We start from the raw sequence: 23,585 nt of genomic DNA, 5'->3' as shown, positions 1-23,585 counted from the left end.
AAAAATCTGATTCATTTTCAATTATACTGTGTTTCAAATACATTAAGCACTTGGAGTGATATTTCGTTTCGATCTGATATACAGCGGAACGCAAGACCCTGTTTTATGATAAGGTACAAATGTGCCACATACTGCTATCAAACAGTAAGTAATTTCCATGTTTTAGACTAGCAAATTAAACTTGACTCCCGACGTTAACCTCTTGAGTTTGAATTCTGATCTTATTGCCCTTGATCCGTGTAACATTAAACATCTGCAATTACCGCAAGCAGTTAGGAGCAAAAGGAGGGAACATAATCTCCATCAGTTTCGTAATGTGAAAATATGAACTGTTAGCTATCACCTTTGTATGAAAGTGTGAGGAGCTTAAGTCACATTTAATATGTCACACCATAGATCAACAGTCAGATTCAACTGATTAGGATGTTAGAAGTTTATGCCAGGGTGCAGTCATTTGATGGTGGAGCACGGGCCAAAATCAGATAATTCAACAGTTATTGAGAGACTAGTCTATGAGCTGAAGTCACATTAGGGCAACTTGCTTATATTATGCTGGCAACTTCCATTTGTTTACTCTAAAATAAAAATATACAGTTTTAAGCAGTAAGGGACTGCGACATGAAGGGCTCAATGGTGGGCGGATGCAGTGTTAGAGGGCTGTGTTTAGGGGTGTGGTCAGTCTACAAAGAGGGTGCGGCTGGTGGCCACATTGGTTTGCCTAACCAGAGGGAGAGTGCATGGGCTAGACCCCTTGATAAATAAATAAATAAATATATATATATATATATATATATATATATACACACACACACACACACACACACACACAGAGTAAATGCTTCTAGTGCGTGCATGATAATGTGCCAGATTAATAATATCAATGCCATGTAGAAAATACACCATGGTCCTGTCCAGTATGAGGTAACATGTATAAAGTACAGATCCTTAGAAAAGAAGATGGGCCCCGAATGCAGAGTGGCCCATCATGGATTTCAGTTTGTCTCAAATTTGAAAAGAAAAGATAAGCTGGCAGCATAATCCTAAATTCTTCAACAAATGTCTAAGAATATTTCATAGAGATTATGGTCCATGGTGCTATACAGTAAGCGCCAAATGCACATTTATTCTCCACTCTACCTTTTCCCTATTTAACAATAGGGATATCTGGAGATTGTGGGGACCATCGGCAGAGCCATAACAAGGCTCATTAGTGCCATTTGTCCTCATGCCCGCTGAGCACATTATGCTATGACATCAAGGGGTGGGGCTGTCAGTAAAGGTATCTGCATATCTACAGAGTCTAAAGGACACTATGGAAGGGCTGCAACAGTAATTCTTGCTGCAGGGTGGGACTGACTTACCGCTCTGACCATAGTAATGGCCCTGACCATTGGTGTACACAGAACTCATTATTAGTGGATTGTCAAAGACCAGATGAGCAGCGATTTCACAAATTGATTTAAGGAGCCAATGGAAATAACTGCTAAACCAGCCTGAGCAGGCCAGCTGGCAGATATCTGTGGGATTTGTCCGCCTCCAGCTCAGATTCTGGTACTTGTGTAGTTTCACGGCACCGGGTTGTACGCTCACCACAAACTATGTAAAATAAAGTAACTTACCTCCATGCCAACATGGATAGTTCATACCTCCACTATCCATGTTGGCACGGAGTTGATTTTAGATAGTGTGGCGAGCGTAGTGAGCCACCGAGCCCGCAGCGTGGGCGAGCGAAGCGCGCCCCGCAAGGGGCCTCAGACGCACGGCGCCATGCTGGCACCGTGAAACTACACAAGTACCAACATTCTTACCCTTTGTTTTCAATAGTTAGTCTTCATTAGGCCAATGCCACTAGTATGTCACATTAGCCAGCATACCATGCCGTCAAATATTTATTTACATGTCTAAAATATTTAGCATTTATAGCTTTAATGAGAAGCTATTTTGCATACTGTGGGCCTGATTCAGAATTGCTAAGCATTTGCTGCTTAGCGAACCCATAAACACCACCCGCCACCCATACAAATGCCCCCCCCCCCCAAATCCAAATCCTCTTGGTACCATTCAAGGGAATGTACACATACAAATCCTCGTGCATGCGGCTGAAGGGGAGAGAACTCATTCGATGTTCGCCGAACACTGAATGATTTGTTCCTCTTCAGAAATAAGAGTCAGTCTAAACTGTCCGCCAAAGAGGGAGCGGGCGCTGACGTTCCCAGGTGACTACCCATCATTTTCATGGGCATGCCACTGCTCCGGGCCAATGCGCAGACCCCCCCACCATTGGATCACGAATCACCCCTGGTATGTGGGATCAAACAGAAGCTTTGACCTATTATTTATATTATTTATTTATTAACCCCTTCCCTGGTACTTCCAAGAATTTTCTGGGCTGTGCTCCAGTGGGCAGACTGGCAAACCCAAAAAATTCTGGGGAGTGTCACCGCCTGCACTCCCGCCTGCCGGGCAGCACAGCTGAGCTAACATCAGCGCTGTGCTCAGCTTCAGCCTCTGCCCAGCTCCTACTGGCCATGCCTCCTTCTCCCGAATGTGTGCAGTATAATCTTGCTAACGTCGCCCTGCACACAGACACCTTGCCGGGGGCAGGACTGGGCAGCAGCTGATGGAGATGGAGCTCAACAGCACTGCCCGGCACTGGGAAACAGTGAGGCTTTTTTTTAGGGGGCGCTCCCCCCCAAAACAACTTGCCCAGTGGGGACCGCTCACTAAAAAAAAACACCACTGAAGGGGTTAACAGTTTCTTATATAGCGCAGCATATTCCATTGCGCTTTACAATAGGAAACAGTGATACAACAAACTGGGTCTTTACAGTCAAAGGTATGAGGACCCTATTGTAATTTTATAAATACGGTGATCTTTTGAAAAAAAAAAAACCTAAAAAGTAACTATTTACCAACACTGTTTTTAGGCAATCTAAACCAGAAATCTAACTGTTACCAATGAAAAAATGTTTACTCTCAACTTTATAAGCTAATTGTTTTCTAGTATTTCATAGTCATGCTAATTACTTAATATTTCAAAGAACAAATTTCTATTTCCAGAGGTTCATTTTGCAAAGCTCAACTGCAAACCCACTTTAATCTGCCTAAATATTAGGATAAAGATGCTAGAATCTGCAAGGCTTAAGGAAGAAATTAAATGAAAGATATCTTTAGCTGGGGATTGGCTGAACAAAATGACTTGGAGGCTCTGAGTATTTGACGAAGCAGGCACCACGTATGTACTTTGTAGCAATTAGGGAAGCCAATACCAACCCTTTCTTATCATCCCAGGATTCGGGATTAAAAAAAATCTCATTTGATTTGAATAAAGCTTTACTCCCCCATTTACTTATTTGCGCCTTCCACCTACACCCCCACATTCCTCTCCCTTCTACTAAACCCTTTTTTACTTAATTTATAGATCTATGTACTAAGCTTTGGAGAGAAATAAAGTGGAGATACAGGTGGCGCGCCTCTCAGACAGTGCATGGAATCACCGGATTCCCTTAGCTGGCACAGGCTAGCGGAGATAAACTCCATCTGACAGGGACGCATGAGCAACTCACACGCACGTGGGTCCCGGTCAGCACGGCGCAGTATGGCGAGGGGTAGCGATTTCCCTGCCGTCTCCTCTTCAGGGAGATGGGCAGGGAGTCGGGGGAGCTGGCGGGGGCTGCGGGCAGTGGCGTAACTATAGCTCCGCAGCCCCCGCGGTGGCGGGGGGGCGCAGAGAAATTGGGGGCTCCGCCGGGGGGGCTGCGGAGCTATAGTTACCCGTGGTCTGCGTCTCGCCCGGCTCTCTGCCGGGACCTGCCTGACGTCATGGTCCCGGCCGGCTCCTGCTGCAATGAAAACTGACAGTTAGAAAATGGCTGCCCCCATACTGCAGACAGTTTCCTGTCTGCAGTATGGGGCAGCCATTTTCTAAGAGTCAGTTTTCATTGTAGCAGGAGCCGGCCGGGACCGTGACGGTCAGGCTGGTCCCGGCAGAGAGCAGGACAGGTACGGGTAAGAAGGGGGGGAGGTTAGGTGCGTGGGGGGGGGGCGCCGAAAAAACGTGCGGCGCGGGGGGGGGGGGGCGCGCAATAGTTAGTTACGCCCCTGGCTGCGGGCAGATGCTGGGGACTTCCATCGGCTGGTGGCAGATGGCAATTCTATCGCCAGGAGCAGCTCCAATGGGAGCTGCTCCATCTGTACCAACCACTCAGCTCCTAACTGGAATGTTACAGGCTTGGTTTGATAAATAACAGGAACTGGTTGGTTGGTTGGTTGGTTGGTACAGTACTTTATCTTCATCCACAGTTCTCTTATCTCTCTCCAAGGCTTAGTAAATATACCCCTAAATCCACAGCCAATTTATATTTCTCTAAAACAGTACATAGACCCCTTAATTACACAGCAGCAGTCAGCAGGGGACTCTGTTTTATGTGGACACATTTTCCAGTCCTCTTCCAGGTTCAGCTGCACCATCACTGATTGTCTGGAAGTGCACCGTTGTGGTGATGTCACCAGGCAAAGCACTACCAGCCTATCAGTGACCGGATGCAGCTGCATCATGGGACTCCATCAATTCTATGTGCAGCTGGGGGAGCCTGATAGGACCAGAGGTATTGTATATCATGTAGAAAGTACGTGGGACTAAAGAAAGCATCACTTTCCTCCACTGCAAATGTTTATACTATGCATAAATAAAATACCAGCTTTTCTTAATGTGCAAAAAAACAGAAAATGTAAAAACTTTAGGTACTCTTTACCTAGGACGGCGCCCATCGCGGGCATCGTGTCCATCGTATGCACTAAAGTAACGGGTGCGACGCGACCGACGCGATGCCCGCGATTTCCCATAGGGATCAATGTTAAATTTTTCAATGGGCCCGATTTTTCAGTTCAATGCCTCAATGCCCGCGATTTAGCCATAGGAAACAATGTTAAATGGGCCACAGAGCCCAAATAGGCACCCTTAGCAGTGAAATGTCCCCCACAATTGTTAACGACACCCCACGATCCACGCGAACCCGAAGCGTGGCGAGCGCAGCGAGCCCGCGAGGGGCGGCGGTACGCGTCCTCCGACCTTTTCATACCCCCACTATCCACGTCGGCGTGGAGTTGAGAATAGAATAGTGTGGCGAGCGCAGCGAGCCATCGCGCCCGAAGTGTGGCGAGCGCAGCGTGCCCCGCGAGGGGACGCGGATACCTGTGAAGCCCGCGTAGGGACGCGTTTACCTGTGAAGGTATCCGCGGCCCCTCGCGGGGCTCGCTACGCTCGCCACGCTTCGGGCTCGGTGGCTCGCTGCGCTCGCCACACTATTCTATTCTCAACTCCACGCCGACGTGGATAGTGGGGGTATGAAAAGGTCAGAGGACGCGTACCGCCGCCCCTCGCGGGCTCGCTGCGCTCGCCATGCTTCGGGTTCGCGTGGATCGTGGGCTGTCGTTAACAATTGTGGGGGACATTTCACTGCTAAGGGTGCCTATTAGGGCGGAGTGAAAAAACTGAAATTGAGAAATTCAAAATCGGCTAGTGTGGAAAAGTTGTGACTTGACTTGAATAAGAAACGTGCAAAAGCATTTTGATCTGAGTCAACATCTTCTGTTCTGGCAAGAGGCCTGAAGTTTCACTTTTTTGGTGAAAATGACGAAAACTATGAAGATGCTCCGATCTAGTTAAAATTATGTCAGGATGTCTTAGAGTGGTTCATTAATATACTTTAGCATAGTAAAAGAGAGTACGAGATTGTCCTAGTGCAAAGTGACTGACTTTGGTTGGAGAAAAAATCCCTAATAATTGACCCATTTTCATGGTCACAATTGTGAATATTGTGTGTTTTCTCCTGAACGTGTTTATAATAGAAGAAGCACAAATACTCTAAATGGAATTTCGGTGACACTGTGTGAAATATAACACTGCATAATAGCCCTTAATCAGACCTGATCCCAGTACAAATTTGTTCTCAAAACGCGCAAAGCAAATGCTGCATTGCAGGTGGGGCAGATGTAACGAGCTGAGAGAGTTAAATTTGGGTGGGGTGTGTTGAAACTGAAATCTAAATTATAGTGTAAAAATAATGCAGCAGGTATTTACCTTGCACAGAAACAAAATAACTCACACAAATCTAAAGGTGGCCATATATCTACAGATCGATTGTCAGTTTGGGCCGGTTGGAACAAACAGCTGGTAATATCTGAATGACAGTTTTTCAGCATTTCAAAGCAAATAGTCAACTGTCATTTGCTCTCATCTTTTACCAGGATTTTGTTCCAACCAGACAGATCGGACAATAAATCTGTAGATGTATGGCCACCTTAAATCTCTCTGCACATGTTACATCTGCCCCACCTGCAGTCCAGCATTTTTTTGCCCATTTTGAGAACAAATTTGTACTGCGATCAGGTCTGATTAAGGGCCATTATGCAGTGTTATATTTCACACAGTGTCACTGAAATACATGAAATTGGATTTATGCTGCTCTCTTTGCAGTGCATATACAAATATTGACAATCCTGTGTATATAAATAAGAAATAACTGTTGCAGTCTGTTATTGAAAAACAGTAACTGTTACAATATAAGTATTACAAGTTAGTGTAAACTGTCTAATGTATCATTTTACATATCACTTCTGTTTATTGACAGAAAAACAGTGTTGCATCCCCTATGCTGGGAACATGAATGGGCTGCATTACAGCATATAATTATGCCAAAGATAAGCCAATATATTAACTGTTAAATACGTTGAAGTGTATTATGATGTAATAAATTGTAAGCTTGCAGCAGGGCCCTCTAACCCCTAAGTCTGTCTGTCATTACCCAGTTTGTTTTATCACTGTCTACTATTGTAAAGCGCAACGGAATCTGCTGAGCTATATAAGAAACTGTAAATAAATAAATAAACAAATACATCTAATGTTTAGGGGGGGAAAAAACAAGAACATTGATTCAAAAAATAACAGGTTAATCATGGTGGTGTTCAGCAGTACATATATGCCAATCACTGTGTAAATTTCTAGGCAGCAGGGCCGTCTTAACAGCAGTGTGGGCACCTGGGCAAAGCAATGCACTGGGGCCCTTACCCATTCTCCCCTCCTAGGGGTGGGGGGTGGTATCAGCAGCAGCTTTGATGTCCCACGGGTGGCAGGGGGTGCTCTATCTTCCATTCAACATGTAGGACCTGGAGCAGTAACTTCTGCTATTTACTCCTTTACTGCACAGGTGGTGGGAGGGTGAACACTAACGTGTGGAAGGGGGCACTGAGCTGTATGAAGGGTCCCTTGTAAATGACTTCCAGGGAGGTTTTATACACAGGGGATAATGGAGTGGGCTTAATATTCGTCATTTTCCGGTGGAAGGGCAGCTTGTTTGACTGCAGATATCGCCATTATCTGGAAATAGATTTCTTAGCCTAGTATAAAAACCTAGAGTCCCAACTTTCAGGAGGTGCTGGGAACTTGGGTATCAGAGATCAGGAGCCAGAGCAATTCATTGACAAAAATATAAAACTACACCAGACGTTTGGAGCTGGAGCAGGGACCGGCTGCTTGAAGGCTGATATCTCTGGTTCTGGGCATGATAGAGACAAGCCGCTAGTGTCAGAGAGAACCTAAGAAATATGACTGGAAATTGTATTTAACAGGTCGGATGTGGACTGCTGCTTTGAAGTTGGATATCTGCAGTTCCCCAGGGCCGATTTTCAAAATTCTGGTATCCCTGGAAAAAGGGGATCCTCAGCTATCAACATAGAGCCCTTATACGCCTGGGGCCCCTGGGCAAGTGCCCATTAAGCCCATATAAAAAGACGGCCCTGCTAGGCAGGATTGATCAGCAATACTTATTACAGCATAATGCACTTTAATGTATTTAACTGTAAATATATTGGCTTATCTTTGGCATAATTATATGCTGTAATGCAGCTGCAGGTGGGGCAGATGTAACATGTGCAGAGGGAGTTAATGTGGCCATACATCTACAGATTTATTGTCCGATCTGTCTGTTTGGAACAAAATACTGGTAATGGATGAGAGCACTTTGCTTTGAAATGCTGGAAAACTGCCAAAAACTGTAATTCAGATATTACCAGCTGTTTGTTCCAACCAGCCAGATCTGACAATCGATCTGTAGATGTATGGCCACCTTTAGATTTGTGTTGAGTTATTTTGTTTCTGTGCAGGGTAAATACCGGCTGCATTATTTTTACACTGCAATTTAGATTTCAGTTTCAACACACCCCACCCAAATTTAACTCTCTCAGCACGTTACATCTGCCCCACCTGCAATGCAGCATTTGTTTTGCCCAATTTGAGAACAAATTTGTACTGCGATCAGGTCTGATTAAGGGCTATTATGCAGTGTTATATTTCACACAGTGTCACCGAAATTCCATTTAGAGTATTTGTGCTTCTTCTATTATAAACACGTTCAGGAGAAAACACACAATATTCACAATTGTGACCATGAAAATGGGTCAATTATTAGGGATTTTTTCTCCCGCCAGTCAGTCACTTTGCACTAGGGCAAGCTCGTACTGTTTTTTACTATGCTAAAGTATATTAATGAACCACTCTAAGACATCCTGACATAATTATAACTAGATCGGAGCATCTTCATAGGTTTCGTCATTTTCACCTAAAAAGTGAAACTTTAGGCCTCTTGCCAGAACAGAAGATGTTGACTCAGATCAAAATGCTTTTGCACGTTTCTTATTCAGGTCAAGTCACAACTTTCCCACACTAGCCGATTTTGAATTTCTCAATTTCAGTTTTTTCACTCCGCCCTAGTGCCTATTTTTACACCCGATGACCGCGATGGACATCGTGGGCGCCGTGCTAGGTAAAGAGTACCAAACTTTATATATAAAGAGGTTTCTATTAATCCCATTTAACGTGATAAACAGTTTTCCTGTCTCAGGCTTGGGGCTGCCCTACCTTATTTTGATGCCATTGGGCTGTAAAAACTAAATACAATGGTTGAAAAATCCCATGAATAGGAAAGTTGTCTATTGTTATGTAAAGTATAACCAGTTATAAGTACCATACATGGTTACTAGCAAATCAGTTTATTTACTTACGTAAAACCAGTCACATGCAGAGAAGAATGTTACAGAGATATAGGAGCACAGTGATGAGTCTAGAAATGTTTTCCTTTTTCTGAGAAAAGAGATGATTTACATGGTAATATACATTTATATAATTCAATTTATTTTACAGCACACTAGGAGATTCTTGTAGGTTTAGTAGTTTTGTAGTATCAGATGTGATATTGAGGTATATGTAATATATAGGCAGATTTAACCAATAACAAGTTAGTCTCACACAGTTTGTTTCCTGGGTAAATGCCTCAAGGTATAAAGGTACTAACCTGCAAACAAACCCATGAGCAGCCCTGAGACAGCAATGAACATGATTTGTATTTGTGAATCGAGATCACGGGTTCTCAAACTTGTGTCATTGAGTAATGAGTGCACCTGTGCAGCTGCCAGATGACTGGGTACTGTGTGGGTTCCCGAGGACCAAGTTTGAGATTAATCTAGATTAATAGCACAAACCTGCACAAGATAGGAAAAAACTCATATGGTTCTATGTATCAATAAAGATTGTTCCCATTGGTATTTACAATTATGTATCCCTTACTATTATAACATTATTATTTTTGTAAATGCTCAATGTCTGGTGAGGTACAATTGGCATGCTTTAGAAGAGCTCAGTAGCACGGCATTATTCCCATGGACCCTGTGGTGGCTTTGGGGTGCTGGCTCCGACCCAAGCAGCAGAGCCATTTTTACCAGCGGGTTACCATATGGCCAGTTTCCATGTGGTCTAACTGTCTGCATGGTAAACTTTATCTCCAAAAATTGCAGCCCCCTAGGAGGAGACAGATGCGTGTAGGTTGCAAAACTGGGGTGTAAGGCTTTTTCCTTTTGCCACAGATTTTCTCACAAGTCTTAAAAGTAGACTAAAAAAAACATATCAAACAAATGAGACCAAAACAATAATTTGAGCTCAAATTATTTATTGAGGAAAATAAAAAAAGTTCGGAAAACTTTTGCTTTTCAGAGTATGAGCACCTTGAGTCCTGTTGGAGATAGAGTACTGTATAGATACTACTACTACTACTACTACTACTACTACTACTACTATTACTACTACTAATACCAATAATAATAATAATAATAATAATAATAATAATAATAATAATAATAATAATAATAATAATAAGTCTCCTTACTACACTGGGGAGACAGCAAACTGGATATTGGGCAGTATTCATTAATGGCAAAAATTTAGTAACACCTAAAAAAATGCCTTTTTTAGAGGCATGACTATATTCCCTTATGTATCAAGTTACGGAAAACTAAACTTCCCATAGCTTGAACCCGATAGGCAATGCCATCTATAAATGGCATTTCCCAATAGGAGCCTTTGAGCTTCTCTCCGCAATGTACCCTAAGAGGCATCCAATCAGATCCTTCCTAGCATCCCTCCAGCTCTCGCATGTATTGGCCAATGGCAGCGCATGTGCAGAAGGTCTCCTGGGTCATAAACTTGTAATTCCTTATATTGCAAATGACAGCTCTTATCGGGAGTACTGTCCTTATGTGACTTTACTCACTTTTGTACAAGCACATGGCATTACCCAACATTGCTACCCTTGGGATCACCTGCGGGATACATTGAATGAGTAATCAGTAGCTCAATGGTAAATCCGCCACTGCTGGTAAGACTTTATTCTTAGCACAATACCCTTTATATAAGCAGTGAAACCAAATATTGGGATTAGGCAATTCATTTTTAGAAACAACAGTTTTAATGACATGTTTTAATAACTCTTCTTTCTAAATGGTAACCTCTGATGAAATTGGTATCTTGACTTTGAACCATAAAACTTGAAGATTCATGAACCATACTAACCTAATAAGAAATACCATTTGATCACTAACTAGAAAACAGTTGGCTTTAATCACCTACTAATTTATTATCAATAGTTGTATTAATTTAAACTCATTATTAAAGCTTTGCTTGATTTAATCATCACTATGGGTGATTAAATTATTAGCAGTTTATTGGCGCTGGAATGAAGTCAATTTGGAAAATGTAATATACTTTGAAGATTCGGGTGCCATTTGTATTCCAGGCCACTTCAATGCATTGCTGCTAAAAAATGGATTTATCTGATATCTATAGCATCTAAAACACACTAGTAGCGTTTTATTGGATGTGTTTCATGAATTTAGGATTGAGACTAAAGGCTGCCATAGACAGACTCAATAAGGGAGGGGGGGGGGGGGTTCTGTTTGCCCAGAAACCCCCCTCCTCTTTGCAAGTTGAATTATTACAATAGCAGTTGTATATAATATGATTACTGGATCCACATCATAATGTTTAAGGTACAGAGTACATGACCAATGATGGCAGCTTTTTCTACCAAGTTTGCTGTGTGTGTGGATCCCAACCTCAAAGAGTCAAATATAACCAACCATGTCCAGTTCTCACAGGGATATAATGCTTCATAGTGGGTAATGTGATTAGCAAACAGAACCCTGTAGGTCCTCCAATTTTATTGTGCTGGAATGCTGGAGTAATATTAACTCACTTGATGTTCAGAAACCTACCAGGACCTGATATGCATCATTCTAGGCTCCAGTCTGCGTGGATGCAGATGCTAGGTGTCCAGCTTGTAATAGTGGAGAAACACATCAGGATAATGACACCCATATCTGGCAATAGCCTTTCTGATTCTGACTTCCTGTACTGCAATGACTGCAATAGCTGTAGATAACGGACATAAAGTGTGGTCAGCTCCATGGCTGGAGCCTGCTGCCTCAGCAGATGTGGCAATGTGAGTGTACCGTAACTTTATATCAGTGTAATTCTATGTCAGAGTAATTTTATGCCAATACCACTGTCCTGTAATTCTATACCAGTAAAATGTTCTCCTATACTAGAGTGCTGTACTAGTATTCTGTACCACTGCACGGTACTGTAATTCTATACCATTATACTGTTCTCCTATATTAGAGTGCTTTACTAGTATTCTGTACCACTGCACTGTACTGTAATTCTATACCATTATACTTTTCTCCTATACTAGAGTGTTGTACTAGTATTCTATACCACTGTACTGTACTGTAATTCTATACCATTATACTGTTATCCTATACTAGAGTGTTGTACTCTACTTCTGTACCACTGCACTGTACTGTAATTGTTACTTGTTTCCTAGCACGGCACCCACGATATTCAGTCGTATGGCATTGTATTCAATTTAAAATTGTATACCATTGTATATGGCATACAATGGCATACAATGCAATGCGATGCGATTTTAAATTGTAAATACAATAGGTGCTTACAATGTTAAATGCACCCCCACGCCACCGCCACTATCAACTCCAACCCGAAGCGTGGCGAGTGCAGCGAGCCCACGAGTAGCGGCTGTACGCGTCCTCCGACCTTTTCATACCACCCCTATCCAAGTTGGCGTGGAGTTGATTTTATATAGTGTGGCGAGCACAGCGAGCCACTGATCCTGAAGCGTGGCGAGCGCAGCGCATTACTTCACATGTATTCCACGTCCCCTCGCGGGGCTCGCTACGCTCGCCACGCTTCGGGCTCGGTGGCTCGCTGCGCTCACCACACTATATAAAATCAACTCCACGCCGACGTGGATAGTTTGGGTAAGAAAAGGTCGGAGGATGCGTAGCGCCGCCCCTCGCGGGCTCGCTGCGCTCGCCACGCTTTGGGTTGGCGTTGATAGTACGGGTGGCGTGGGGGTGCTTTTAACATTGTAAGCACCTATTATGGTGCTTATACAATTATGTATCTTATAGGGGGCACATTTAACATTGAAAACACCCATTAGGGTGCTTATACAATTTCAAATTGTATACCATTGTATATGCCATACAATGGCATACAATTCGATGGTATACAATTTAAAATTGTATTAAATTGGCTAACATCGTATCGCATCGCATACCATCGTATGCCGTATGCCTTATGGTATGCGATGCGATGGGCGCCGTGCTAGGAAACAAGTACCCTGTAATTCTATACCATTATACTGTTCTATACTAGAGTGCTGTACTAGTATTCTATACCACTGCACTGTACTGTAATTCTATACCATTATACTGTTCTCCTATACTAGAGTTCTGTACTAGTATTCTATGCCAGTATACTGTCGTGTAATTCTACTGTATATCGCTGTTTTGTAATTCTATACCAGGTTAACATACATTTATTCTACACAAGTATACTCTATTATAATTGTATGCAAATATTCTGTACTGCTATTCTGTACCAGTGTACTGTTTTGTAATTATATACGTGTTCTATAATTAATTGTATACCAGTGTACTATGGTGTAATGATATACCAGTGTACTATCTGTAATTCTATGCCAGTGTACTGCAATGTAATTATATACTAGTGTAGTATACCAGCCAGTAATAAAAATTGTAACAGTATTTCCCCAATTTACTAAACCATATTATTAAAATATATCTCTTACTCTAATGCTTATTTCTATATCTGTACTGTTTGTGCCATCCATCTGAGTCATTTGCTTATTCCTTCTTTAAATACGTGCAGTTCTATATACTCACATTTCATGAATTATAACTTAATAGACAATTATTAACACTGTTTATTCATTACAACACAAGGTTAGATGTTGGAGCCTAAATAAAATATTAATCAGTTTCTGTGGCTATTGCTCAAGCAATGCTTACAGTAAAAATAACTGACTGACCGATATACAGTACAAGATGACCTGATGAAATTTACGTACTTTCACTCAAAGATTGTGTTGATATCTGCTGTAGGTGGATTGAATCATTGCTATCCACATGTCCTACAGGAAGTGTTTCTTACACAGGAAGTTTTGTTATACAGGAAGTGCTGCCACAGCAATTATTCAATATGGCTTACAGGTAGTAAAAACACACTTCTGCTGCTCTCCAGAGTCCTGTGGTAATTTGCACACAGACCACTTTACAGATTGAATGTACAATATGTCCTTGAGTCTTTGTTTGTTCTTGGTTTCTGAATTTCTTCCTGGCAATATTAAACCACAATGTCTAAGTTATTTGTCTTGTACAGCGTCCCTGGGAAATGACTATGTTATCGTCTGCTGGCGCTACTAAAGGATAGACCCAACTGTGCAGTCATTAACTCCAGCAAAATAGTGCTAAGCAGATTTTACTTCTTCAGGGCATTTCAGGCGTATACATATTTTTCAAACCTAGCACAAAACAATAGGAGACATAAGTCCTACTCTAAAACATAATAATAGCTATATTTACCGTTTTCTTATTTTGTTTACTCTACTTTCTTATTCTATTTGATGTCAGCGATTACATTTTATGTTGTGGGTATAGATTTTTTTTAACTGTGATTATATCTTGGATGATTTATGTAGTATATGTTTGAGTGAAGATTCTTACATGCCTTTACTTCCTTAAAGTATATGAATTTGTCACACCGACTTAAAAACTTGAAAATCCCCTACATGACTTATATTCGACAAGCACGTTTGAAGCCTTTGGGATGTATTTTCCCAATAAATATTCACAAAAACGGATATAAATAGAAGGGAGACATCTGTAAATGCCATTTCTATTTCATTTCATGGTAAATAGCCTTAAGATTTATTAAGGGTATATTTTACCTCTTAGCAGTGGAAAAATTCTCTCCTTTAACCAAGTCTTTTGACACATTGATTAAGTACAGTGGATATTTAGGAGACATCCGCAAATGTCATTTGTGTCAAATCCTAAGGTGAGTACCTGTAGCCATTTTTTTTTTAAGGTTACATTTTTATTCAATCCGAATCCAAGTTTAAGATAAAATACTAATCCATTACCGGTTCCGGAGATTCTTCCTTTAAGCATAACTGCTATGGAAATATATTCTTTAAATGGAAGACCAATTGATAATATTTTCCATTACCCTGTGGGACAACCTAACCTAAATCTGTCCTTTATAATGACTTTCAACATGGTCACTGAAGATAAATATTGCACCGTACTGCTAAAAAATTGAGAGTTAATAGTAAATGTTTTTTGTTTAACATTTGTATTAAATAGAATTAGGTGACTTAGGAATATACCCTTAAAGCACAGATGAATAAAATATTTTATCTTAAAGGCAATGACCTGCCCCCGCTTGCCTGTAAGATGTTATATATAAAATAATGAACTTGGAAAATAAAAAAGTTTAGTAGCTGGGAAATGACTAACCAAAGAACGTCAATCACCTAAGGGAAAAAAAAAACACTTTAAAAATATAGTTTACTCTGGGTTAATAGTCTTTTAAATTAGGATAAAAGAACTCGTACTGTGAAAATCTTTCTGCCATCTGATTAAGCAATGAGCCAATACGCCAGTAAATATTCCAGAAATCCCCCATGGTTTAACTCAAAAGCTTAATTCTTTACTCTTTTCAGCCCCATCCTTAATTTTTAGGCCATCATTGTAAAAGCTGTGTCAGAAATGTTCTATCATGCTGTCTGAGTGAAAATGAATGAAATGATTTCATGCTTTTTTTATTGGCGACTTTTGTTTAGCTGAAGCCATTGTCCTACAAAGCCTGGAGAGCAGAACCTTACGAGAAATAATGTAGTACAAGACTTATTTCTGAACAGAGTTTAAATACTTTATGTTCACTCTATCCCTCTATAATCGGCTATATTTCTTGCCTATAATATAAAATCCAGATACTTATAAACATGTGGTGTAATGCCCCATATAGAATGTGATTTAAGTGAAAATATAGAAGTATGCCAAATGTAAATGAATTAATATTACAATTTATGCTACTCTGTGAATACTGTATATCAAAGGATGTGCTAGTGGTTTATTTAAAAATATATATATAAGCTATAAATTAATTTAGGGGGGGATTTGAAGAACCAGGTATATTGGTAATGGATATCATACCCTATCAGAGACATCATGTACTTGCTAATACACCTGACTCTTTCTGTTCCGCCGTAGAGAAAGATTTTCTATGAATGGAAACTTTTGTTGGCCTTAATGGCGGATGCTCTGAAATATCGTAGTGCTTTTCAAGTCAACTGCAATGCCGCATCACTAGCTCATGGCAAAAATAGTAACTTTTTTCTTTTTCAATAAAGGCCCATCTCCTGAAGTACTTGCTATCCAAACTTCTCTTTATGATTAACTTTAACAGTACTAAATATACACATACATACATATACACACATATTCACAATGCTAGGAAGATGGAAAAGACTTGTAGCACAAGGAGAGAAGGACCCACTAGGCAACTGCATGCTGGGGCAAATGTTGGTGTCAGGCCATCCCTAGCCATAACATAATAGGTCACCCTCCAATAAATCGCTGCCCCCTTCATGTCAGGGCCAACTGCCAAACAGTACCTATTATATATATTAATTATGGGGACAAAAAAAAAGCTACTTATAGGCTAAATGGAGTTATAGGGAATTCTGCTGTAGAGAAGGACTTGGGGGTCATCATGAATGAAAAATTGGGTAATAGTGCACACTGCTCAAGTGCAGAAAAAGCAAACCGGACACTGGCATGCATTATAAGGGGAATGGATTCAAGGGATGCCATTGTGATAGTGCCTCTTTACAAGGCATTGGTGAGACCACACTTGGAATATTGTGTTCAGTTCTGGGCACTGCACCTTAAAAAAAGGACATAAATGAATTGGAACAGGTACAGAGAAGAGCGACTAAGCTAGTAAAAGGTCTCGAATCACTAGAATATAAATATAGGTTAAACAGTTTTCACTGGAGAAACGGAGGTTGAGAGGTGATATGATTAGTATGTTCAAATACAGGATTGGGAATCATATGGAACTGGGACATGATTTGTTCACTAACAGGCCTATAATTGGACACGCGGGCATGTACTGAGGCTCGAGGAAAAGAAATTCCGTACTGAATTAAGAAGAGGATTCTTCCCCATTAGAGCAGTAACATTCTGAAACTCATTGCCGGTGGGGGTGGCTACAGCATCTACTGTTAATGAATTTAAATCAAAACTGGATGCATTTTTGGCCACTAAGGGAACCCTATAGATATGACTTATTCAAGTCATTAGTTACAAGACAAATAGGTTGATCCCAAATGGGAAAGATGGCAGGTACATATGTAGTGGGAGGTGAGAAGGTTGCATGGCTGGTAACAAAAGGACGAAATTTATAAAGGGTATGAAGGCATTGAGCTATGAGGAAAGGCATGTTTACTTTAGAAAAGAAGTGTCTAAGAGGAGATATGATTACTACAGTATATACAAATACATTAAGGGTCAATACAGAGAACTTTCAGTGGAACGTTTTACCCCAATGATTGTACACAGAACACAAGGTCACCCCCTAGGGTTAGAGGAGAGGAAGTTGTACAACTAGCAAAATAAGGGTTTTTTTACAGTAAGGGCCGTTAAGAAATGGAATACACTGCCAGGGAAGGTTGTGATGGCAGACTTAATTGATATTTTTAAGAGAGGGTTAGACAAATATTTAGCAAAAAATCTATCCAGGGTTACAACCATTAATTTAAATGTATAGCAGTGGACCCAGAGAGAAATAGGACAGCCATTTTGGGGCATAACGGATTTCTGGATTGAAACAGATTAATGGTTTCTTTATCTGGGTCATAAAATGGGGACCGCAGGAGATCCAATGAAGGTTGATCTTGATGGACTGATGTATTTTGTCAACTAACTATATAACTTTGTATTCTAGATGAGGATGCGCCCCCCCAGAAACTAGCCCCACACTGAAGGGGGTGGAACTTGGTGCATTGGGGAGCAGAGCTCCGAAGGCTGGGGGAGAAGTGCTTTGTTGAGGAAGAAGGTGCAAGATGCCGGAAAGGGTATTATCTCGCTTCTGTCTGTAAACTGTAGATGGCAGCTGCACCGTGCCCCTTGACCCAGTACTATGGCACCTCTCAAATAATTTTTAGGGGGGGGAGGAAAAGTTGCCCCCTTTTCCAGCACCTATGCCTGCAAGTCATTTAGTGGCTCATAACACAAACTGCTTGCTCAACAGCTTTTTCGCTTAAAACTGGATTAGTAAGCTGTGCAGGCTGTATACATATATGGGCCGTAACTAATGGTTTGCCAGGGGCACCGGTCATTGGTGAAACTTTTCTAATTTCTGTTGGTGGCTGGCAATGGTTGCTATACTCTAACAATCTAGTAAAAATGAGTGTGTATGGATAGAGCAAGGATCTGTTTGAAACATACAGGACATACGTATCTGCAATGTAGAACAGTTAGTTCTGAACACTGTTTGAAGGAGACTTCATACAGGAGTCTAGGTACAGTATTGTAGCCTTTTACAATGCATAGGGATAGCTGCAGGAGTCAGACAGCACACTGGAGGAGAAGTGTTGATTACACTTTATGAACAGATTGGAACTGTTTGCTGGAGCTTAACTGGTACCAGGGCCACCAATAGGGCGGTGCTGTGGGTACAGCTGTCCCAGACCCTGGTCTCTGGATGGGCCTGGTCAGCTCATTTTGGCCACCGCAACCCCCCCACTCCCGACTGCCTCCACTGTGCTTCTGTGCTGCTAGCTGTATCAAGCTTCCTAATGTGATAAAATTGAGAGTGATAAACAGCCAGTCAGTCAGCTCCTACCTGCCATGATACAGACTGATTTTTAAAAATGACAGGTAGGAGCTGATTGGTTGGTTTGTTATCACTTTCCACTTTATCACTTTTTGAAGCTTGATACATTAGACTTATATTAAGGACAATGGGCAGGATTTATCAAGTATCACATACTCTATATAATACAGCCCAAATCTTATCTTCATGAATAATCACGTGTATTAATGCTGTATGCATGAATAATTATACCCAGTACAGCTCTTACAATAAGAGCTATTTGCCCCACTGTGAGAAGTTTTATTGTGAATGCGCGGATGTCAGCCTGCGCATGCGTAAGTCACATGGTGTTTGGAAGAGAGGGACCTTTCTGATCCCTCTCCAGTGTTTTCAGCTAAATTAAGTCCATAAGCTTCCATAGGTAATGCCCATCTATAGATTTGCTTCCCATATGCTGATACTTATGGGGATTGTTGCAAACCCTGATAACACAGTTTAGTGTTACACTAACACATTCTACCTTCTATAACCATCACGCTTTGTTAAGATACACATACAGTATTATTAGATTGTTCAGATTGTTACATGCTATTGTATACAGCAGTCATTACTGAAGCTTAAGCTCTTAACAAAACCACAAAGATAGACAGTCACTGAAATAAGTATTACTAGGCTTGATCCTTATGTGACTGGTATTGCACAGCTTCAAGGAAGCATCTGTGCAATACCGTACCCCAATTCCAGTGCTGCAGGAGGGGCTTGTATGACATAGACCCTCTGGGCAGCATCGGATCACCATCGCAACCATCAGTCCTGCTGGCTGCAGCCCACCAGTAACCTACATATGCTGAGGCTTACCAAGACTGGCCACTGGAACTCCTTTGCTGTGTGTGGAAAGTCTGGTATCCGCATGCCTACAAAACGGTGTTGACCACCGTTCTGGTTGCCATGCCTGCTCTGTCCCCCAAACGCTGCAGCATGTCAATCATGCTGCAGATAAGGGAGGACTATGGGAGATCACTCAGGACCCATTCTGCACATGGGCAGACCCCAAGCCATCAGATTTACATGCATACAAATCCATACCTCCCGACTGTCCCGGTTTTCGTGGGACAGTTAGGATTCTTTTGGGGCTGGCAGTGTCCAGCAGTGGTGGTGGGGGCAGTTGGGAGTTTCTCTTGCTACCCATTGCTTATGCGCACAGTGTTTATTCACTGAAAAGAGGGACAGGGAGAGTGGTGTGAGAGCTGCTGGCTATGCCCCAATCAACATTAAAAACATGGAGCATGACCTCGTAGGAGTGATGCTAGCATAGGCCCCGCCCCTTACGGTAGGCCACACCCCCTAATGTGGGGCACGCAGCTACAGTGCACGCATTTGTCTCTTCTTCTGCTAGCTAAATGTTGGGTGTATTGCAAATCTGAATCAGGCACACTGTGTGTTCTCTTAGCATGAATTGAGCAATGCTTAAAACTAAATAGATGCCTTTGTTCATAAACGCCACTGTCTATTATGACGGATGTCCAGGAATGAAGATTCGCAGCTATGGAATCTTGCTTATTCCAGATACATGGGAGACTGCACACTTCAATTCTAAACATAATAAAGGGTACTGTACTGCCAATCTGGGACTTGTAGTTCCCACAGAGAAATTAAAGAGAAAAGGTCACCCGGGCATACCTCTCCACTTTGAAGCTCCTTGAAGATGGACACAGGCGAGCACATTTGGCACGAAAATTAGGGGGTCTAGCTATCCTGTAAGGCCACGCCCCCGTTTGGGGGGCGAGGCCCCCTCTGACTGTGCACAGCGTTTATTCACCGCTGCTCAGCAGTTGACAGGGGGGCCTCCCAACAGCCCCCCCCCCCCCCGCCGTGGGACACTGCCGGCCATGGGAGGAACATGGGAACATCCCCAAAAACCAGGACGTTCTCGCGGTAATCAGAACTGTTAGGAGGTATGTCTGGGCCTGGTTGGTGGATCCATATTGTTGGCCAAAATAATGCTAAGCATCTCAAATTTACTGTTATATTGCAGTTTGTTAGACTTCGGCCTAGCGGTATTTAGTGTGTGCACCTGCATTTTCTCCAAGATCAGACAATGCAACTCCTCGCTCACATATTCCGAGAGCACAACGCACAATTTCTAATAATCGTTATTGGAAAGCAAATACAAAACCATAGATTTTACCAAATGACTCCTGGAAACAATACATCTTTCTTAACCTATTGTCAACTCCCACAAACGCAAGGGAGTCATTTTCCCGGGCTGGCTTCCACATGGCTGAGCATTGCAATCTGAAACTCACCTAAACAGTGACATTGCTGGTAATTTCACTATGGTTTTTAAAGATAAAAAAACAGGACGGTGTGTAAAATTAAGGTATAGGGAGGATTGCAACCTACAATCATTGTTTCACTTCATCAGATATCAGCACATCCGGCTCATTCTCTACTGAACTGTAGCACAGTGAAAACAGAACGAGGGGACTGAGATTTTCTAAACGCCTACACTCCAGCACAAAGTACTGCGTACTCCCACACACAGGCACTGTCATTATAAAACTCTCATCTTCTGTCTTAATAATGCCGAGTATGTTTCACTAGGATGCCCCAAAGCTAAATGCAAATCAATATATCTTCCAACAGTGCTTCATACTGCAAGGCAAACTTACACACATTTATTAAAATTCTGATAACGCACATTATCTTTCCCAGGGTTCGGTAACACTACGCCGTCATGTAACATGACATATTGTGCTACAAAAACTTTGCAGTTGGCCTAGGTCTGACAATCTTGCTACGGGCAGCAGAAATCAAGAAAAAAATAGGTTGAAATCCAAATGAGGCGTGCAGACAGCACGCACAGCTTCAAAACAGTGGAAAAATGGATGCAACAGCTCTTTAATTATGCATGCCGGCATCTTCTGTTCTAGCCCCCAAATGAAGATCTGCACGGATAGTCACTGGCCAGAAGGACTACGGTGCACTCGGCTGATGCGGTTAGGTGGCAAGAAAAAATATAATGGTCTGTGCCCTGAGGGTGAAACTGAATGTATTTATATGGTCTGTACCTGCTCTGCTTGTTTTCTACATGGGTCTAATGGACAGGGGGCTACGTCCCCTGCAGTGTTGTCAAATTGGAGGTGCCAGACTGTTAACAGAAGCAGCCTCACTTTTAGAATAATAATGGTCCTTTGTTTTGCTTGCAGAACAATCCGTAGTCTTATAAATGGACTTGTTGACATACAAAGCTGAATATGAAATACGATTCAAGAAGTCTCTGGTCTTGTGTGTCCTCTATTGCCCCTTAACAGATAAGCAGTGAAGACATGTCACGGGCCAGTGATTAAAGGGGCTTTAGTGTTACTCATACAGATGGTGCCCCTCTCATTATTGCGTGGGCTAGCGATAGAATTGCCAGCCATCACCAGCCGCTAGGCCACACCATCCGTCGGAAGGGGCACGCGCACGAGACAATCGTGGGCCCCTTCTGACGGAGCTCTTCGCTGCCGTCCGCCACCTCCCCGTCACTATTAACCAGTCCCCATTGCCTCCCCACCTCTAAACCTGCCCATCTCCCTGACACGGAGACAAGCAGTGTTTCTGCCGCAGAGTCACTGAGTGTCTGGTACACGCATCCCAGTCTGATGGAGTCCCTCTCAGCCAGTGTTTACCAGCGGGGACATTCTGGCGAGCGCTGGAGCTGAATGCGAAGGTCTCCATCTGTAGTTGCCTACCCTCCCGCATTCTGCAGGAGACTCCCTGAAATAGCAGCAATCTCCCTCTCTCCCTGAAGAGTCTAACAATCTCCCTGATTTCTCCTAACCCACCTTATGCAGCTGTACCTTTTTGAGGAAAAAAAGAAATCAGAGATATATAAAATCAGATGGGATATGCCATTGAAATATATTGCATAGGCCTCACATTTATTAAAAAGATATGTTGTGCTGATAGAGAAGAAACTAAATATCACAGCAAATAATTGCAAACAAATAATCCGATATTGCAGGCATCACTATGATTATCAATACATTTCCCAAAGTATATAGTTACTAATGTTATCTAGAAATATCTCGCAACAAGCATTTAAGCACACATACAACCCATATATGGAACTAGCCACGCCCTTTGGGTGGAGCATGACCCGCCCCCTTAATGGGGCACTGTGCAAAATTCTACTGTTAAATGCCCCTCCAGACCTGATTTTTAATATCTGATGGGTAATGAGTATGTTAAATGACCCCCATTCTTAACGCCACCCCACTATCAACGCCAACCCGAAGCGTGGTGAGCGCAGCGGTACGCGTCCTCCGACTTTTTCATACCCCCCACTATCCACGTCTGCGTGGAGTTGACTCTATATAGTGTGGCAAGCGCAGCAAGCCACCAAGCCTGAAGCGTGGCGAGCGCAGCGAGCCTCGCGAGGGGACGCGGAATATATGTGAAGTCATCCACATCCCCTCACAGGGCTCGCTGCGCTCGCCACGCTTCGGGCTCCGTGGCTCGTTGCACTCGCCACACTATATAAAATAAACTCCACGCCGGCGTGGATAGTGGGGGTATGAAAAGGTCGGAGGACGCGTGGGGTGGCGTTAACAATGGGGGAGGCAGGGTGGGTATACATTTAAAAATCGTGTCTGGGAGGGCATTTAACATAGGAATCAGGCATCTGGGTGCCTGTACAATTAAAAATCGGGTCCAATAACGTTGCATCGCATGCGATCATATCACATGCGATGCAACGTGATTTTTGGTTGTACAATGCCCTACGATGGAAAACGCGGGCGCCGTGATAATACACAAGTACCAAAATGCAATTTTAATACTTATTTGTGGCAAGCTGGTGTCTTACAGTTGCTGCCATGGTAATGGCATGCCTCCCAACATTTTAATTTAGGTAGGCAGAACAGTGCGTGGGAAGGGGGTGTGGCCTGTACTTGCGGCACTACAGCGAGGCCACACGCCATTTTTGCCGTTGTGGGGGCATGCC

General features: G+C 42.5%; 1 protein-coding gene across 3 annotated transcripts in view; it reads right to left on the bottom strand.

Moving 5' to 3' along the window:
- Positions 1 to 23,585, bottom strand: part of CADM2 (cell adhesion molecule 2) — a 1,292,583-nt gene that overhangs the window by 263,997 nt on the left and 1,005,001 nt on the right. The window lies entirely within an intron of this gene.

This window comes from Crinia signifera, chromosome 2 (genome assembly GCF_055691185.1).
Source record: "Crinia signifera chromosome 2, ASM5569118v1, whole genome shotgun sequence".
Taxonomy (NCBI): domain Eukaryota; kingdom Metazoa; phylum Chordata; class Amphibia; order Anura; family Myobatrachidae; genus Crinia; species Crinia signifera.
This window is presented reverse-complemented; position numbering and strand designations above follow the sequence as displayed.